The sequence below is a fragment of the Lipotes vexillifer genome, unplaced genomic scaffold (genome assembly GCF_000442215.2).
Source record: "Lipotes vexillifer unplaced genomic scaffold, Lipotes_vexillifer_v1.1 scaffold1331, whole genome shotgun sequence".
NCBI classification, from domain to species: Eukaryota; Metazoa; Chordata; class Mammalia; order Artiodactyla; family Lipotidae; genus Lipotes; species Lipotes vexillifer.
Genome location: NW_006793978.1, coordinates 349647 through 366896, shown reverse-complemented (window position 1 = coordinate 366896; position 17250 = coordinate 349647). Strand labels below are relative to the sequence as shown.

General features: G+C 41.3%; 1 protein-coding gene across 1 annotated transcript in view; it reads right to left on the bottom strand.

Annotated features, from left to right (window-relative positions):
• LOC103086590 (autism susceptibility gene 2 protein) overlaps positions 1 to 17250 on the bottom strand; it is a 1147884-nt gene that overhangs the window by 811535 nt on the left and 319099 nt on the right.

The window sequence follows — 17250 nt, the reverse complement described above, 5'->3', positions numbered from 1 at the left end:
CTCATGACTTAAGCACCTCTCAAAGGCCCCCACCTACTAACACCATCACCTTTGGGGTTGGGATTTCACCACATGAATTTTGAAGCGACACAAACATTTAGACCAGAGCGAATATCTCACTTATCTTTTTCATAATAAGTGAACAGTTCTCTTACAAACCTGGAATTAAAATTCTCCAGTGAAGTTGGTGTTAGTTAAAGAATAAAAATGACACAGGAACTGAAAACCCTGATGGACACCAGGGAATGATGATGACTTAGAAAGAGAAAAGTTTTACTATAACAGGAATCAATATTACTAAGGTATTTAACAAATGGCTATGATTTAAAAATACATATACTAATATTTCCTAGATGGCATAAAAATTGCTTACAGGCATTTTAGAAGAATAGTAAATTCGCCAATGTACCTCCCAACTACACAATAAGTTTGAGGCTGTACCACCCTGCCTCTGAAGCTAAATTATTATAAGAAGAAGTAACAGAGAGACCAACAGTCCTTTGCTTAGGCTGAAAGATGAAGATATACTTGAAAAAAAGGAAAGTTGGCATTTATAGAAAACTTATTATGTGCTAGGCACTATTCTAAGGACTACACACAAAATAACCAAGTTAATCCTTACTAGGAGCCTGGAACGTAGGTAACTGTATTATTCTCAGTTAACAGACAAGGAAACTTCCCCAACATCCTTACATTTCAACCTATAAGCACATTAAAAGCTCATGCGCATGCACGAAGCACATGTGCTCTGTGTGAACACATACATATGTAACACAAACACACATCAATGTAACTGTATGTTGTGTGTGTGTATATATACACATGTGTGGGTAAATGTACAAATAGATGTGGCTAGGGAAAGAAAAAACACATATGGTCCCAATTTAAAGACTGGTATTTTAAAGATTTTTCAATCAGTGCACTTGATAGCCGCATCCTTCTAGTGAGTAAATACAGAAAAATAATTCAAGTTTCGGTTTTCCATTGGCAAGTATATTAGGAGATTAAATTGCTGACATGTGCAAACTGATTTTCACAGCTCCAACTGACTGAGGGAAAGAAAACACACATATGGTCCCAATTTAAAGACTGGTATTTTAAAGATTTTTCAATCAGTGCACTTGATAGCCGCATCCTTCTAGTGAGTAAATACAGAAAAATAATTCAAGTTTCGGTTTTCCATTGGCAAGTATATTAGGAGATTAAATTGCTGACATGTGCAAACTGATTTTCACAGCTCCAACTGACTGATAGCTTTAGACACAAGTCACGAAATGGTTTTGTTGTGACTCCTGTCATACAGAAAGTCATACAAATCATGCAGAAATCACCAGTCAAAATATGTTCTACTTGCCACTGCCAAGATGACTCGCCACCACAATTCAGCTTACTTAACTGCTGGGATTGCAGCCGAGGGCGGTGGGGACAAAGCCCTTTCTCCTGGCAGGGGCCCAGCATCCCAGACAAGCCCTTGCAGGTGCTGGAGACTCTCCCTCAGACATGGGAATAATAATTTATTAGTGGGTTTTCTTTATAATAGAAAAAAGTTACCGTTGATGCAGGACAAATAAATGCCCTTTAGTTTCAACCTAATTATGACAATATCCACTCTCATTAAAAAGAAAAGTAGCTCATAAATTTCTCCCAGGATAACCAACTACTATAAAATCTGGGTGAAAACCTGGCAGAAAGCAAAATCAAATGAACATAAATGGTAGCACGCCAAGCCTGTTTTATATAGTTATTACTGATGTTTGGAAGATAATGTTTTTCATTCATTTATTCAACTAAGATATTTTGAATGCTTGCTCTGTGTCAGCTGTGTCCAGTGTTGCTCTAGGTGCTGGGGAGACAGCAGGAAACAAGGATTTATTCTCATGCCCCAATGTTCCGTGTGAGGGCACACCATAAACAGGTACAGAAAACAACTGTGGACATTGACCTGAGGAAACTAGAATAATGTTTCAGACAAGCATTCTAAGAAGTACGAAGCATGATATGATTATAACGTGTAAATGTTCTATGTGTTCTATAACGTTTTTCAGGTCCCTAATGTAAGCTGGTTCGTGCTTCATGCTTCCTTTATGCCTTTCCCTAAATGCCTTACACTGTCCTGAGCAAAGTCTGGCACATTAAATAGGACACTTTAACAATAAAAATAAAGTAAGTAACCACAAATAACAACCCTGAGTCAGGAGTAAGACACAGCATTTAATCCAACCAGTTCATCCAGTCTGGCCCAACTGTTTTTCCTTCAGAAACTCTAGTGTTAGGGAAGACTCTCATTTCTCAGTTTTTCAAATACCATATTTAACTCCTCCCAAAGTAATTCCCCCTAGAACTGAGGTTAACCCCACACCACTGGCAATTACACACTCTCACGCATGATCACTAAAAGCTGAAAAGTTTGATAAAATATCAAAACATAAATTCCTCAGGCACCTGCCCTTTGGCACAGAAACTTCCTGGAAGGTCTATACAGCAGACTGGAGCTGCTGATATACAGACTGTGAAAACGTCCCATCTGCTTGGAATTTATCTTACCCTACCCAGTTTCAAATGTTCAGCAGAAAACACCTCATCAGAAATGGTGACGATCACAATGGAGCTTTCAGAGATTCTCTTGACAAAGACAGGAAGATGCTTTGAGGTGGACAGGATTAGCTCATGAAAGAGATAAAACTGGAATGGATACCTATGTGGATAATTACTACTTTTCCACTTGAATCCAGCCAGTTGTTTTGTATAGATGTGACATTCGTGTGTCTCTCCCGTTGATGTGCCATGTTGCCGGATACTTTTAGATCACTCTATACTTTGACTCAAAGGGGAAACTCAGTGATGATGGTAGAAGTGTAGAACTTGTACTTACCAATAACGCCACAGCTACAGGGCAGTAGGCACCAAAGAGGCAACCTCAGTTCTGAAATTACCTTAACTTGCGAGGCCTAACCTCCACAACAACAAATCCAGGTACGTGTGTGTAAGTATATACATATATGGGGTTGGCCAAAAGGTTCATTCATTTTTTCTGTAAGATGGCTCTAGTAGCACTTAGCTGTCTTTAACTTCATTCCAAACAATTTTGTTAGATTCTGTGTGACAGCTGTCATATCATTGTGCATTTAAAAAATGTATCAAAATTGGTAAATTTGGGGGTAGCCATTTTAATATCAAAGATGGAAGAAAAAAGCAACATTTTCAGCATATTATGCTTTATTACTTCAAGAAAGGTAAAAACGCAACTGAAACACACAAAAAAAGGTTTGTGCTCTGTATGGAAAATGTGCTGTGACTGATCGAATGTGTCAAAAGTTGTTTGCGAAGTTTCGTGCTGGAGATTTCTCGCTGGACGATGCTCCACGGTTGGGTAGACCAGTTGAAGTTGATAGCGATCAAATCAAGACATTGCTTGTTCTCAGTTAATGTTATACCACACAGGAGATAGCCAACATACTCAAAATATCCAAATCAAGCAATGAAAATCATTTGCACCAGCTTGGCTATGTTCATTGCTTTGATGTTTGGGTTTCACATTAGTTAAGCAAAAAAAACCTTCTTGATCATTATGTTCTACTGATTCTCTACTGAAAATTAATGAAAAAACTCCGTTTTTAAAACCAGTTGTGACAGGCGATGAAAAGTGGATACTGTACAATAATATGGAATGGAAGAGATCGTGGGGCAAGCGAAATGAACCACCACCAACCACACCAAAGGCCAGTCTTCATGCAAAGAAGGTGATGTTATGTATACGGTGGGATTGGAAAGGAGTCCTCTATTATGAGCTCCTTCCAGAAAACCAATTAATTCCAACAGGAACTGCTCCCAATTAGACCAACTGAAAGCAGCACTCCACAAAACATGCCCAGGACTGCTCAACAGAAAACGCATAATCGTCCATCAGGATAATGCAAGACCGCATGTTCCTCTGATGACCAGGCAAAAACTGTTACAGCTTGGCTGGGAAGCTCTAATTCATCCACCGTATTCACCAGACATTGCACCTTTGGATTTCCATTTATTTCTGTCTTTACAAAATTCACTTAATGGAAAAAATTTCAATTCCCTGGAAGATTGTAAAAGGCACCTGGAACAGTTCTTTGCTCAAAAAGATAAAAAGTTTGGGGAAGATGGCATTATGAAGTTGCCTGAAAAACTGCAGAAGGAAGCGGAACAAAAGGGTGAATACACTGTCCAATAAAGTTCTTGGCGGAATGAAAAATGTGTCTTTTATTTTTACTTAAAAACCAAAGGCACAGGACTTCCCTGGTGGTCCAGTGATAAAGAATCCACCTTGCAATGCAGGGGACAAGGGTTCGATCCCTGGTCAGGGAACTAAGATCCCACATGCCACAGGGCAACTAAGCCCACGTGCCACAACTACTGAGCTTGCGTGCCTCAACTAGAGAGCCTGTGTGCCGCAAACTACAGAGCCCACGTGCTCTGGAGCCCATGCACCACAACTACAGAGCCCATGCACTCTGAAGCCCACATGTCACAACTTGAGAGAGAAAACCTGCGCACCACAACTAGAGAAAAGCCCGTTCGCCACAACTAGAGAGAAGCCCGCACACCACAACAAAGAGTCGGCATGCAACTAAGACCCAACGCAGCCAAAAAAATAAAAATAAATAAAATATTAAATTTTAAAAAATGAAGGCACTTTTTGGCCAACCCAATACATAAACATATATAAACATGTGTGTGTGTGTATATGTATATATAAAGTGTGTGTATGTGTGTATCCATTCCCTTCACAGGAGTCATTCCCTGGTCGGGCCATGACACAAGCCATCCATTTTCTCTTGCATACTCCTTCTCTTGACCAAATAAGGTCTGTTGCAGATAGTTTCCTCAAGGTCCTGTCTGGTTCGCTTGCAAGTTTCTTCTTACTCTTAACTGGAGCATTGTTATTGGTTCCCTCCTTGTCTTCATCTTCCACATCAAAGCTGCCTACGCTCAGCTTCCTAAGAAGCTCCTGAGCTGCTCTCCATCCTCACTGCTCCTCTGCTGGTCCAGGCCACCATCATCTCTCAGCTGCACCACAGCAACCACCTCCCGACCGCACTCTCTACATCCACTCTAGCCCTCTGATTCATCAGACACACCAGTAGTCAGAAACACCTTTTCAAAACTCGCATCTTATCACGTCAGTCCCATGGTTCTATCCCTTTAACGCCTGTCTTGCCCTTTTTTTTTTCTTTAACATCTTTACTGGAGTATAGCTGCTTTACAATGTTGTGTTAGTTTCTGCTTTATAACAAAGTGAATCAGCTAGATGTATACATATATCTCCATATCTCCTCCCTCTTGCATCTCCCTCCCACCCTCCCTATCCCACCCCTCTAGGTGGTCACAAAGCACCAAGCTGATCTCCCTGTGCTATGTGGCTGCTTCCCACTAGCTATCTATTTTACATTCTGCAGTGTATATATGTCAATGCTACTCTCTCACTTCGTCCCAGCTTACCCTTCCCCCTCCCCGTGTCCTCAAGTCCATTCTCTACGTCGGCGTCTTTATTCCTGTCCTGCCCCTAGGTTCATCAGAACCATTTGTTTTTTCAGATTCCATATATATGTGTTAGCATACGGTATTTGTTTTTCTCTGACTTACTTCACTCTGTATGACAGACTCTAGGTCCATCCACCTCACTACAAATAACTCAATTTCGTTTCTTTTTATGGCTGAGTAATATTCCATTGTATATATGTGCCACATCTTCTTTATCCATTCATCTGTCGATGGACACTTAGGTTGCTTCCATGTCCTGGCTATTGTAAATAGTGCTGTAGTGAACACTGATACACGACTCATTTTGAATTATGTTTTTCTCAGGGTATATGCCCAGTAGTGGGACTGCTGGGTCGTATGGTAGTTCTATATTTAGTTTTTTAAGGAACCCCCATACTGTTCTCCATAGTGGCTGTATCAATTTACATTCCCACCAACAGTGATTGTCCTTAATTCTTAACATTTAATGCTCCCTCCAATATGTGTGGGTATTTTTTCAGCACCATCAAGCAATTAGCTCAATTCTGACACTACCTGGAGATAGTGTCAGATCCCACAGGTTAAGGGCTCAGTCCCGCAAAAGTGCCCTCATGTTAGATGCCAGTTGCAAGTGCAGGATGCTACCTGTGCTCTGACCAACTGGCTATGATTGGAGGTTCTCATGACTCCTCCTCAGGTTCAATTAAATTGCTAGGGTGGCTCAGAGAACTCACGAGAAACATTTACTTGCATACATCTGTTTATTTTTAAAGGATATTATAAAGGATACAGATTAACAGCCAGATGAACAGATACACAGGGCAAGGTATGTGGGAAGGGGCTAGGAGCTTCCATGTTCTCTCTGGGCACACTACTCTCCCCACATCTCCACATGTTCACCTGCCCAGAAGCTCTATGAAACTCCATCCTTTGGGTTTTTATGGCTGGCGGCTTCATTATGTAGGCACAATTGAGTAAATCATTGGCCTTCGTGAATGAACGCAACCTCCAGCCCCTCCCCCCTCCCGAGGTCCTGGAGTGGGACTAAAAGTTCCAACCCTCTAATGATATGGCTGTCTCCCCTGGCAAGGAACCCCATCCTTCAGTTACCTATGGGCTTTCCAAAAGTCACCCCATTAACACAAACAAGATACCTTTATCACTCTCAGCCCTTAGAAAAATTTCTAGGGTTTTAGGAGCTCTATGGCCAGGAATGGGACACAGACCAAATATATATATTTCTTATAAATCACAATGACCCTTAATCCATTACGTTTCTATACCCCCACTCCTTGAAGTAGGACCTACAGAGCCCTTCTTGACCTGGCCTCTGCCAGCCTCACTCTATGACAAACTCTCTCTCACCCTCTCCATCCCTTCTCACAGCTGTTCCTCAAAACTGCCATATCCTCTCCAGCCTGGTGGCTGCCGTGCATGCGGGAGTACCCTGGTCCACTGCACCCCACCTAGAGAGCACCTATGCGCTCTTTACGTTTCATCCTCAATGACGATTTTGCTTTTCTCACCAAAGCCTTCCCAGCCTTCCCCTGCTCGGGGTTAATTTACCCTTTTACAGGCTCCCACAGAATTCATCCCACTTCAAGGGATTTATCAACTGTCTGCCTTTCTCACCATGAAGGGTACAGCGCAGAAGTTAGAAACCTGAGGTCTGCCTGCTCACGTCTGAACCCTGACTCTACTATTTATAAGCTGTAAGACCTTGGGCAAGGTATTTAACCTCTCTGTGCTTCAGTTTCCTTAACTCTAAAAGGGATAATAATAAGACTGACCTCTTAAGTTTGTTATGAGAATTAAAGTGGATGAAAAGTGTTTAGAAAAGAACCTTGCATATAGCAAATAAGCACGCAAGAAATGTCCACTGGTGGCATTATTATTATTTCCGTTATTGTTTGTGACAATAACAGCCTTGTTCATCACCCAAACCCTGATGCCTACATAGATACCAACTGATCCCATCTCAGCATTTTCATTCCATATGGTTACAATGGGGTACAGAAATTGGTTCTATGAAGCTAAAAAAAAAAAAAAAGGCAATAGTCATCAATTAATATTTCCTTAATTCCCAAGCTCTGCCCTATGTAAACGAGAAGAATGCACCCAGAGAAGACATAGTACTTTATTCCTAAGTGGGAGCCATAACTGTGTAAGTTTCTCTTGTCTCTCCACTGAGTCAAAGGGTTTAACAGGAGTGTGAGTTTCAATTATATAAACCTCATCCAATATTCACCTGCTCAGAGGTGTTCCTTAATCTCCCCTTAGCTTTGGCAGGGAACACTATGGACCAAAGAGCTCACTTCACACAGATAGTGTTTCATGAAAGGAAAGGGTATCGGGCTTATCCCTTGCCAGGATGTAAGTGGGCTAAACCTGCCCCAGCAGCTGCAGCAAGACTGGGGAGACTCGGGCAAAGACGGAAGGACGTGTGTTCAGCCAGGGACCTAACTAGGTAGGAAAAGTTGCTGAAGCATGGTCTTATGTTAGATTAAGCCAAAAGAGAGCCTGCCATTTAAGGGAGCTTCTTTTTAAATGATTTGAAGCAATGATTCCTGTCTTCCAAAATGAATGGGAAAAAAGAAGACTGAAGTTAGTCCTTGAATTGTCCACCAGATTCATTCTTCACAGGATGAGCCTTCAACAAATTAAGCCTAGAGGGTTGGTAGGTGTCACCTGCATTTACAGGTAAGAAAGTTGACACAGATGTTGAAGATAAAATGAGGTGATTGTTACACAAATATGTTTGAAAGTTCCTTTTGCTATGCAAAGAGAGTATAAAATATCACTATGAAACCTCAATCTATAAATTGGATTTACGTATCACACTTACCTATAACAATATGTTCCGGTTTAAAACATGATCTGCAGTTTCCACAGCCTTGAAATGATCTGTCAGCAAGCCCTGTCATTTCTTTCTTTGATACATCTTCCCAAGTCACCATTCCCCATCCTTCCCACTGTGAGCACAGCAGGCTTATCTCAGCAGTCTCTTCTGTATAGTCTTTGCAACCCTCCCTTCTAACCATCCCACATATTTCTGTCTTATTCAACGACTCAACGACCTATAAAATTGATCCCCATTTCTTAGCCTAAACTCCTTTCCCTGACCTGCATTCCCTATACAATTTGCTTTCACCCCATCTAGCTAAGACACGCCTCCACTGACCTACTCCTCCGCTCCAGTGGGCCTTTCTGTTTCCCACACCATACCCCCTCACACACACTCCCGCCACACTCCATGCTCACTGCACTTCCCTGGGTTAGCTTGTACTGTTTCTCTCTCCATAACACCAGAGGTTATTCAGTTATTCCCAGTTTCCATCATGTTTAGTTCTGGGTTCATCACTGTACTTGCAGACTCTTTCAGGACAAGGTCATGCCTTGAGATTTATCTATATTCCCACAATGCTAAGTACAATCATGCATCAAATGTATGACTCACTAACCCATATTCTTCTGTAAAAGTAAAAAGGGTCAATGGTTTTTTAAAAATGGTATTTTTCTCCTACAAGAGCAGAAACAAAAATAAGAAGAGATCTATATGACCCACAAGAGGCAAGGAAACTTCCTGAAGCACGGTAAAGTGTAAGCATTGAATCTAGAGCTTTACAGAAAAGTAGTGGAGAGAGGCATGTGGAGAGCTGAAGGAGGAGGTAACAGCTAGGAAGAAGAATGTTGGAGAGAATGAGTCTTATTTGATGATACCAAGAGATCTTGCATGATTAGGCTAATCAGGACTTGCATTCCAGAATGTGGATCTATAAGTAATGGGTAGTCATTATAGGCTCAAGAGTTCAAGGAAGGGCTTTAAGAAGATTAATCCTAAAGCAGTGAAAAATACATTCATTAAGCAGGAGAAGCCTGAGGCATAAAATCCTTCAAAAAATTTCTGAACTATTCGAGATGTGGAGCATGGGCTTCTTACCCCCTAACACCTCTTCATCATTCCCTCTTCCCAGCACATCATGGTAACAGGATTCTGCCAGTGCACGCTGCCTCTCCTTGCCACATCCCAAATTCAGTTTCTGAAGGCAGGAACAAATACAGCAAACAAGGACCCATGTGACTGGAGAGGTGGGGGCTTTACCATGACACATGGAAAGGGCACAGAAATAGCAGGTAGGAGAGGACCCTGAAGCATTCTGCAAACTGGCAGATGGGATCACAGCATTCTCTTCAGAGAGGTAAAGCTATTTCCGGGCAGAAACACTGTTACCAGATGAAATATGATGATAATAAAAAAAGGCAGCCTAAAATTGTATTCAGGAACATGGAAAGTGATGGTTGAGCCTTCCTCTCTTCTCAGTTTGGAAGACCCCATACTCCTGGGTCCTCCAGAGAAAGAACTTCCAGAATTCCCCCACCCAAATAGCCTCAAGAGTGTCTTCAAGGTCTGAGATTTTATCATCTATAATCTAAATCCTTGTACTTTAAAAGTATCCAGATTTAACAGGCACTCTTTTTTCCTTTCATTCCACATAGACCCTGTCATGTCTCCTTACAAATATCCTCCCCAAACAGATGTGGAAGGCGGCTAATCCACACTGTTCCATGAGTCAGCACAATGGAAGCAAGAAATCTCTAGCCCTCAGCCGCATGAAACAGCCTGTGTAAACAGGACTCCAAGTGCCAGACCAAACCTCTCCCCCCAGTACATCTGCTTCTTCATCTCTATCTATAACAGGTTCATCTGTGGGCAAAGTGGTTTAACTAAGCTATCTTCACTTTCCAACTTCCAGACTTCTCCCCAATTCTGCGGCAGTCCAAGATGGGAAATAGCCTCTCTGGAGTCAGGAACAACCTGGAAGGAGACTGGCTTGTGAGACTCTGTATACTGCCTCGTGTCTTCTTCCAAAAAGCCATGTGGTTACGTCACACACAGCTCCTAAGGAAAGGAAGAAAGATGACCAGAATGCTCAAGTTCATTAATCTAATCTACACTTCTATCTTTTAAGTGGAAGTTTGACTCACCTATTAGATTCTCACATTAGTGTTTTTACCACTGATACCCACTCTATAAGTAGTCAGTTTGTTGTTGGATATAATCATATTTAAATTGACCCAGAGAGCCCCTAGGAAAACAAAAACTGTAAGTAGTCAAAAAGATAATTGTGGGTCCCAAAGGACAAATGTCACAGATGGTGCAAGTCCAGAGGAAAAAGCAGACAGATTGACCAAGCTGGGACAGAGGCCTACAGAGAGGAACTGAAAGAAAAGAGACCAGGAGCTTTCGAGGAGCAACCTTTGTTCCTTTCTACAGAAGTTACGCTGTCGGCTGAATGTGCAGAAGAAATACCACTTCATCTAGTGGGATGAAGAAAATCCAGGTGAAGCTCTTTCCAGAAAGGCTCAGTCTCAGTGGAGGATAAGTATTTCCACCCTGTGGTCCTGTGGAAGTGGCTCCCAAATGGTGAATACACAGAATTAATTTAATGTTACATTATTCTGTGCTGCACCAATCAGATGGGCTCTTGGTACCTGGTTTTCTAGACACAAGAGCCAAATACAGTAAGTGCTATTCTTAGCAGATATTAGTTAGCCTTTAATGCTGGTCTCACCCTGCATCAACACTACCATGGGGCACGGGCTTATTCGAACTTGGATTAGAGGGTCTCATGACTGTAATGACTAAACCAGAACAAAATTTATAATGCTCAAATGATCCAGGATATCTGTGTGCCCAGCCCTGTTCTCTTCTGGACTCTAGGTCCAAATTTTACACTGAAATTTGCTTATTGATACCTGCAACTTCCACAGGTACTTTAAACTCAGCTTCCCCAAACTGAAGCATCATGCATCCTTCAAACCTGCTCTGCCCTCCCTATTTCCTTTGTAAAAGTATTTATAAAGTCCTTCAGGAGTCTTAACTGAAAACCTTAGACCCTCCTTCCTTACTCTCTGTTCTCACTCACTTAATCACAGTTGTTAGCCAAGTCCTATCTTTAAGATTCCTAAATACCTCTAAGCCCCTTCCTGCCCTTAACTACTCTCTTTATCGGAACTCGGGACCTCATCTTTCTTTTTAAGTCCAAAAACCCTCCATGCCTCAAATCTCCCATCTTAATAATCCTGCATTCCCCCAACTCCCATCACTTTTTGTATAATTCCAGGCTGCAGACTGCTGCCAGAGTAATGCTTCTTAAAAACAACAATCTGAAGAGGCTACTCATCTGTTTTAAAATTCTATGATGATTCCTCATTTCCTGCAGCCTCCAAAACCAGGGCCCAGTCTAGGTCCATCAAGCTCAATTCAAGCCACATCTACTCCTTGACCTTGGACCCCCAGCGACACATAAGTCACACTCTCTAAGCTCTACTTAACCTCACAGCCCACATGAGTGGACTCTCTGCCTGACACACATCCCCAGAGATCTCCCCTTCCTCTTTGTTCCCAGAGTCCTTTAGGGACACAGTTACTAAGGTCCTGATTATTTTGATTATTTGCATATATTTCTACTTACAGAAACAGTGGATTCCTAGAGGGCAGGGACCTTACTTGGGCATCTTTAGTGGGTGCTTAACAAACATCTGTTTTTTAAAAAAAAGCAGGAAGAGAAGTTCAGGGTTCACATATTTATCTGACCAAAGAGAACTGAAACTTCTCCTTCAGAAATGGCAAAAACTCAAAAGGTAATGCCCATCATGGCAGCAGATAACAGGACCACAGGCTGTTGCCTTTCCACAGGTACACAAGCACATCAGTTTAGGGCACTGGCAAGCACAGCTGGGAAAAAGCCAACTCCCACAGAGTGGCTGCATTTGTCTTGCTAAGGGGTGGCAACGACAGCATCTGTCAGGACAAGCCTGAACAGAGGAGCTCAGAACCAAGCAGAGCTGTAACACGATGCACCAGTATCTGGTTGGAGTGCAAACAAGGTACGCTTTCTTCTTCTAGTACACAGTGGGCACCATGCCAAACACACACAGTGTTTGCTATTTTTGCAAGTCTAATAGGGTCTGCTGAGGGGAGGGGTAAGAGATCAGCAGTTCATAATGACTCTCATTATGTCTGGTGCATTTTGAGCCAAGATTAGACACTAGACAATCCTCTGTCCAGTGTCAAGGGCTTTCAACTGCCCTTTCATCAGGATAATTCCACTTCAAACTAATTTAAGTTTCTTACAACCGGAGCTACCCAAACTGATATGCTTCACTGTTTTCAGCCCAGAAAAAGAGGTCAATGTCTGCTCCAAATAGAAATACAGTCCTTGGGTTCAGGGTCTGTGACCGCTACACAAGAGCTACGACAGAAACACGCCACCATGGAATCCCGCTCTCTCTACAGAGCTCCACATCAGACACTACTCTGAGAATATCCTGCACTTCTCACTGTCACGTCTAGTTCTGTAGATTACAGTCCTTTCAACATAAAGCCAGGCAGACAGTTTTGGGAGACCTCTAGAGAAAAGTTTGAGCTTGCTAATGTCTATCAAAATCAACAGGGCTCATGAGTTTCACTCAAGGATTAAAAACTAGGTTATATAGCTAATTGTTTTTCTTTTTAAGTCTAAACAGCAAAAATAATAAATTTCTAAAAACTAGACCTCTACTCTCAAATTGTAGAGCAGCACAAACCAGGGCTGAATTTTAACAACTATTCACTACATTTTCAAGTAAGAATGTCTGGCTTTACACTAAAAAGTGTATAAGAGGTTTAGCAACAACACGGGGCGAAAGCACAAAGGTTTCAAGAAAAGAAAGTTGATATTTATATGAGTCAAGTACAGAATTTGAGAGGGGAAAGTGAGGAGTGGATAATAAAACTGCTCATAATACTTCCCTACCTTTTGGATTCTAAAAATTTGTAATACTTAATTTCAAACAGAACCAACATCACCGTGACAAGAAAATTAACAAATGTTATTTGGTTTCATAAGGAACAGAGGTTAACATTTCATAGGGACCCTAAGTCTTAGAAAGAATTATACAATCAAGAAAGAAACACACACACACACATACACACAAATGATGCTGAAAGTCATGTTTCAAAGGGCCAAAACTTACTTTATGAATATGGAAGAACTCTAGAAGCATGAATTTATTATGTAAGCATTCTCATTAACTATTAAGTAAAAGTCATCTTAGGGAATTCCCTGGCGATCCAGTGGTTAGGCTCCGTGCTCTCACTGCCGAGGGCCTGGGATCAATCCCTGGTCGGAGCACTAAGATTCCACAAGCCGCACGGCACGGCTGAATAAAAAAAAGTCATCTTACATATCTAGGTATGTACGTTATCTGTACTGACTCCCTTAAAGGAGACAAGATTCAATGTGGTATGATTAAAACAGGGACTATTTCACAGAACAGGCATCTGCGCACTCACGTGTGCCATTAGTTGTATAAGTAGTACTTTGATGAATGTCCTTTAAAAGCATTTAATGTATGAGATATTTTATATAAACTTTTTACTGATGTATAACGTGCAAACAACAAAAAGCCATGGAAGAGTAATGTTTACACAATGAACATGTTTGTGTAACGGGCACCCAAATCAACGAACAGCACACAGCAGCATCCCAAATCAACGAACAGAACACACCAGTATCCCAAAAGCCACCCTTGAATGTACCCAGGTGTACTTCACTGGAGCAAAATGTATCTCGAAATTCTGCCCTTACTTATCATTACAGGTCAACCTGGTTGACTGCTCCTACCGAACTCCTATTCTGGGACCCAGGGATCATTTTGCAGCATCTAATAGCAGCTCTATATTTCAGGAGAGAACCAACTTTTCCAGGGTACTTTAAAAGTCAATAATTAAAGCTAAGATGTCAAGCCATAGCCAAGTCATCCTGATTCAACAACCAAGCCAACACTGGAGGCCCAATCACTCTCATCAATGCGACTGAGAAGTGCAGTAAGGTCCTAGGTGTGTAATCCAATAGAACAGGCCTGGAAATTCTACAATAGCTCTAGGCTTCTACTCCGCAACTCTCTGATTTCTTAATAAAGGTTTACAGTAAATATCTTTAAGTAAATTAACCTTCTACTTACCAAACTAATTTTGCAATTGGGCTTGTCCTTTCTGCCTTTTCTCCCTTCTCTCCCTACCCTCCCCACCATTTTCTCACCTCTTGGAGCTCTCCTGAAATGTGATTTCAAGTCTTGAAAAAGCCTTGCCAAAAAAAAAAAAAAAAAAAAAAAAAAATTGCATTCCTAAGTTTAAAATCTCAATCTGTACTTGCATACCAGCTGGGATGCTCTATTCAAAGAAAGAAGGCTAAGGGTTGGATTCTTCAGCAACAAAAGACAACAAAGCACTTTTCCATTTGGAGCTGCAGAGGGAGCCAGAACCATGCAATGTGAGCAAATCGCAAGTTTTTCTAGAACTGGATGAATCCAGTGACACTGAGAAATATAAACACACACACATCACAGACACCACACACACAGGACAGACACACACCCATCCAAACCTTAGGCCTCAGGAAATTGTGAAAGAGTATTTCGTGTACTCAGGGAGGAAACATCATATACTTTATTTAGTGAGGAGAAGATGAGCAATAAACGGAAAACAAAGCTATTTGTTCTACCAAGTGAAACGAGAATGAATTTTAAAGGGAGTCATCGATTCCAGGAGTCCCCAGCCAAGGTAAGTAGTCAACATTCAAACTGGCAGGCTATCTGACAAAGGGGGATATAGCCTTTTACCTTCAAGAGCTCTTCAGGCAATTTTTCTGGAACGAGGTTTAAGAAAAGCTGGACTCTATGTTCTTCTTCCCTCTAAAACATAGTACTGGGTCAGGATGCAGACGAGGAGGAGAGAGGGTGGCACAGAGAAGGTGGCACATGTTCACAAAAGGAATGGCAAGACAAAAACAGAAGGAAGAAAATCCTGACTGAGCCCTACCAAGTAAGTGATGTTGCCACAAGGTCACAAAGGGAGACCCAGAAAGCCTTGTACCTCAAGACTACCTCTAATTAGAGTAAAATACTATACAATGAATACAGCAGAATGAAAAAGACATTCTGATCAATGGCAAAACAATAGTTAACTAGTAATTCCAAGTAATAAAGAGCTCATTCTCTGACAGCTCTTTCACAACATACCAGAGGCATATAATAACAAGCTACAATGATGTAGATGTAGTTTATAGTGTAATATACAGTTGAGAATCTGTGTAATGTAGAAATTCTAGGTAAAGCCTTAACAACACACTAAATGCCTAAAACTCTAGCCGACTCAGTCCAAATCATCAAACATTAATTGAACACCCCTATGCCAGGAACTGTAGAGATCCAGGAATGAGAAGTCTGGTTTAAAGTAGCTTATCAGGTGGTGGAGGAAACAGGAAAGCAAAATACACACACACAACACACACACACACACACCTTGTAATGAAGGTGGTAGGACAGAGTTAGAACCACAATCCAACATGTAGCAGGGGCAAAGGCTGAGTCTGGGAAAGTATAACCTCCCCCCAAAAGATTTTTTTTTTTAAATACTTAAGCAAATATACTCATTATGAAATAATTCTGCTCTAAATTGTATAATTCAACATACAAGACATGAAAATTTTACACTTAATTAAAATGTATTAAGATGGCAGAGAAGTAGGGTAACAGAATTTTAGATTATTCTGACAATATTCCCTCCACTCCAATGATGTTTCTTACTTTTTTGGTATACGTTAATTATGATGATATTTCTCTGAAGATTGTTAGTATCAAGTACAAAAGAAAATACTAGGGAGCAAAAAAGGACTCCCTTTCTTTCTTGAAAGAGTGACTGGACCAAAAGAGAAGGCAGGGAAGAATGAATTATGGTCTTGAACTAGGCTGGGAAAAAAAAGGGATGGTGACATCATTAAAAGAAATATGGGATTGGCCATTTCTGGTCAAGATGCTATAACAAAGACCAGATAGACCCTCTTGCCTGATACAACCAAAAAAACATCTACTAAAATATAGGAAACAATGGTTTCCAAGACACTGGCCATGAGGCAACTAAGAACAATGATCCCTGAGATACAGGAAAGAAATGAGGAGAGCTCTAGGAATGCCCCAACTTACTTGCCTGGAGTTTCCAGGGTACAATGCAAGGAGCAGAAAACGAGGCAGAACTAAGCAGACTCCATGAGTGAAGGAGACAGAGTTGAAAGTGCGAGGAGAACAAGGCAACTACAGCTCACAAGACAGAGGACTACACAGCGCAAGAACCCCAGAGATCTACAGAGAGGTCCCCTGAGTAGGCAGCAGATTATAGACCAATGCTTAAGTAGGAGAGAACTTTGCAATGTTAGGGGAAAAACATACACACAAAAGGATTAGAAGGAACATTCCTGGCATTCACAAAGACTATGACCAGTGCCTGCTCCTATTGGCAACACTGGAAAATTCATACTTCAAGGACTGGTCAGATTACGCTGGGAGGCCTTGCAAGAATAATGGGGCATAATCAACCCTCGACTGAGCTCTTTTCCAGATCCCCCTTAACGAATCATAACAGAAAAATTCAAAAGGATCAAATTATTTCCAAGTAATTTTACTGCACCCCAGAATAAAGCCCAGGAAGACTGATAGAAATACAAAAATATCTAGCACTCAATAAGGTAAAGTTCACAATTTTGGCATCCAGTGAAAAATGACCAGCCACACAAAAAGACAGAAAAACATGACCTAAAATGAGAAGAAGAGTCAATAAATTGAAATCGACCCAGAACTGGCACAAAAGTTAACTGCAAACACGGACATTAAGAGAATTATTATACTTATATTCCATTTGTTCAAATAGTTAACTAG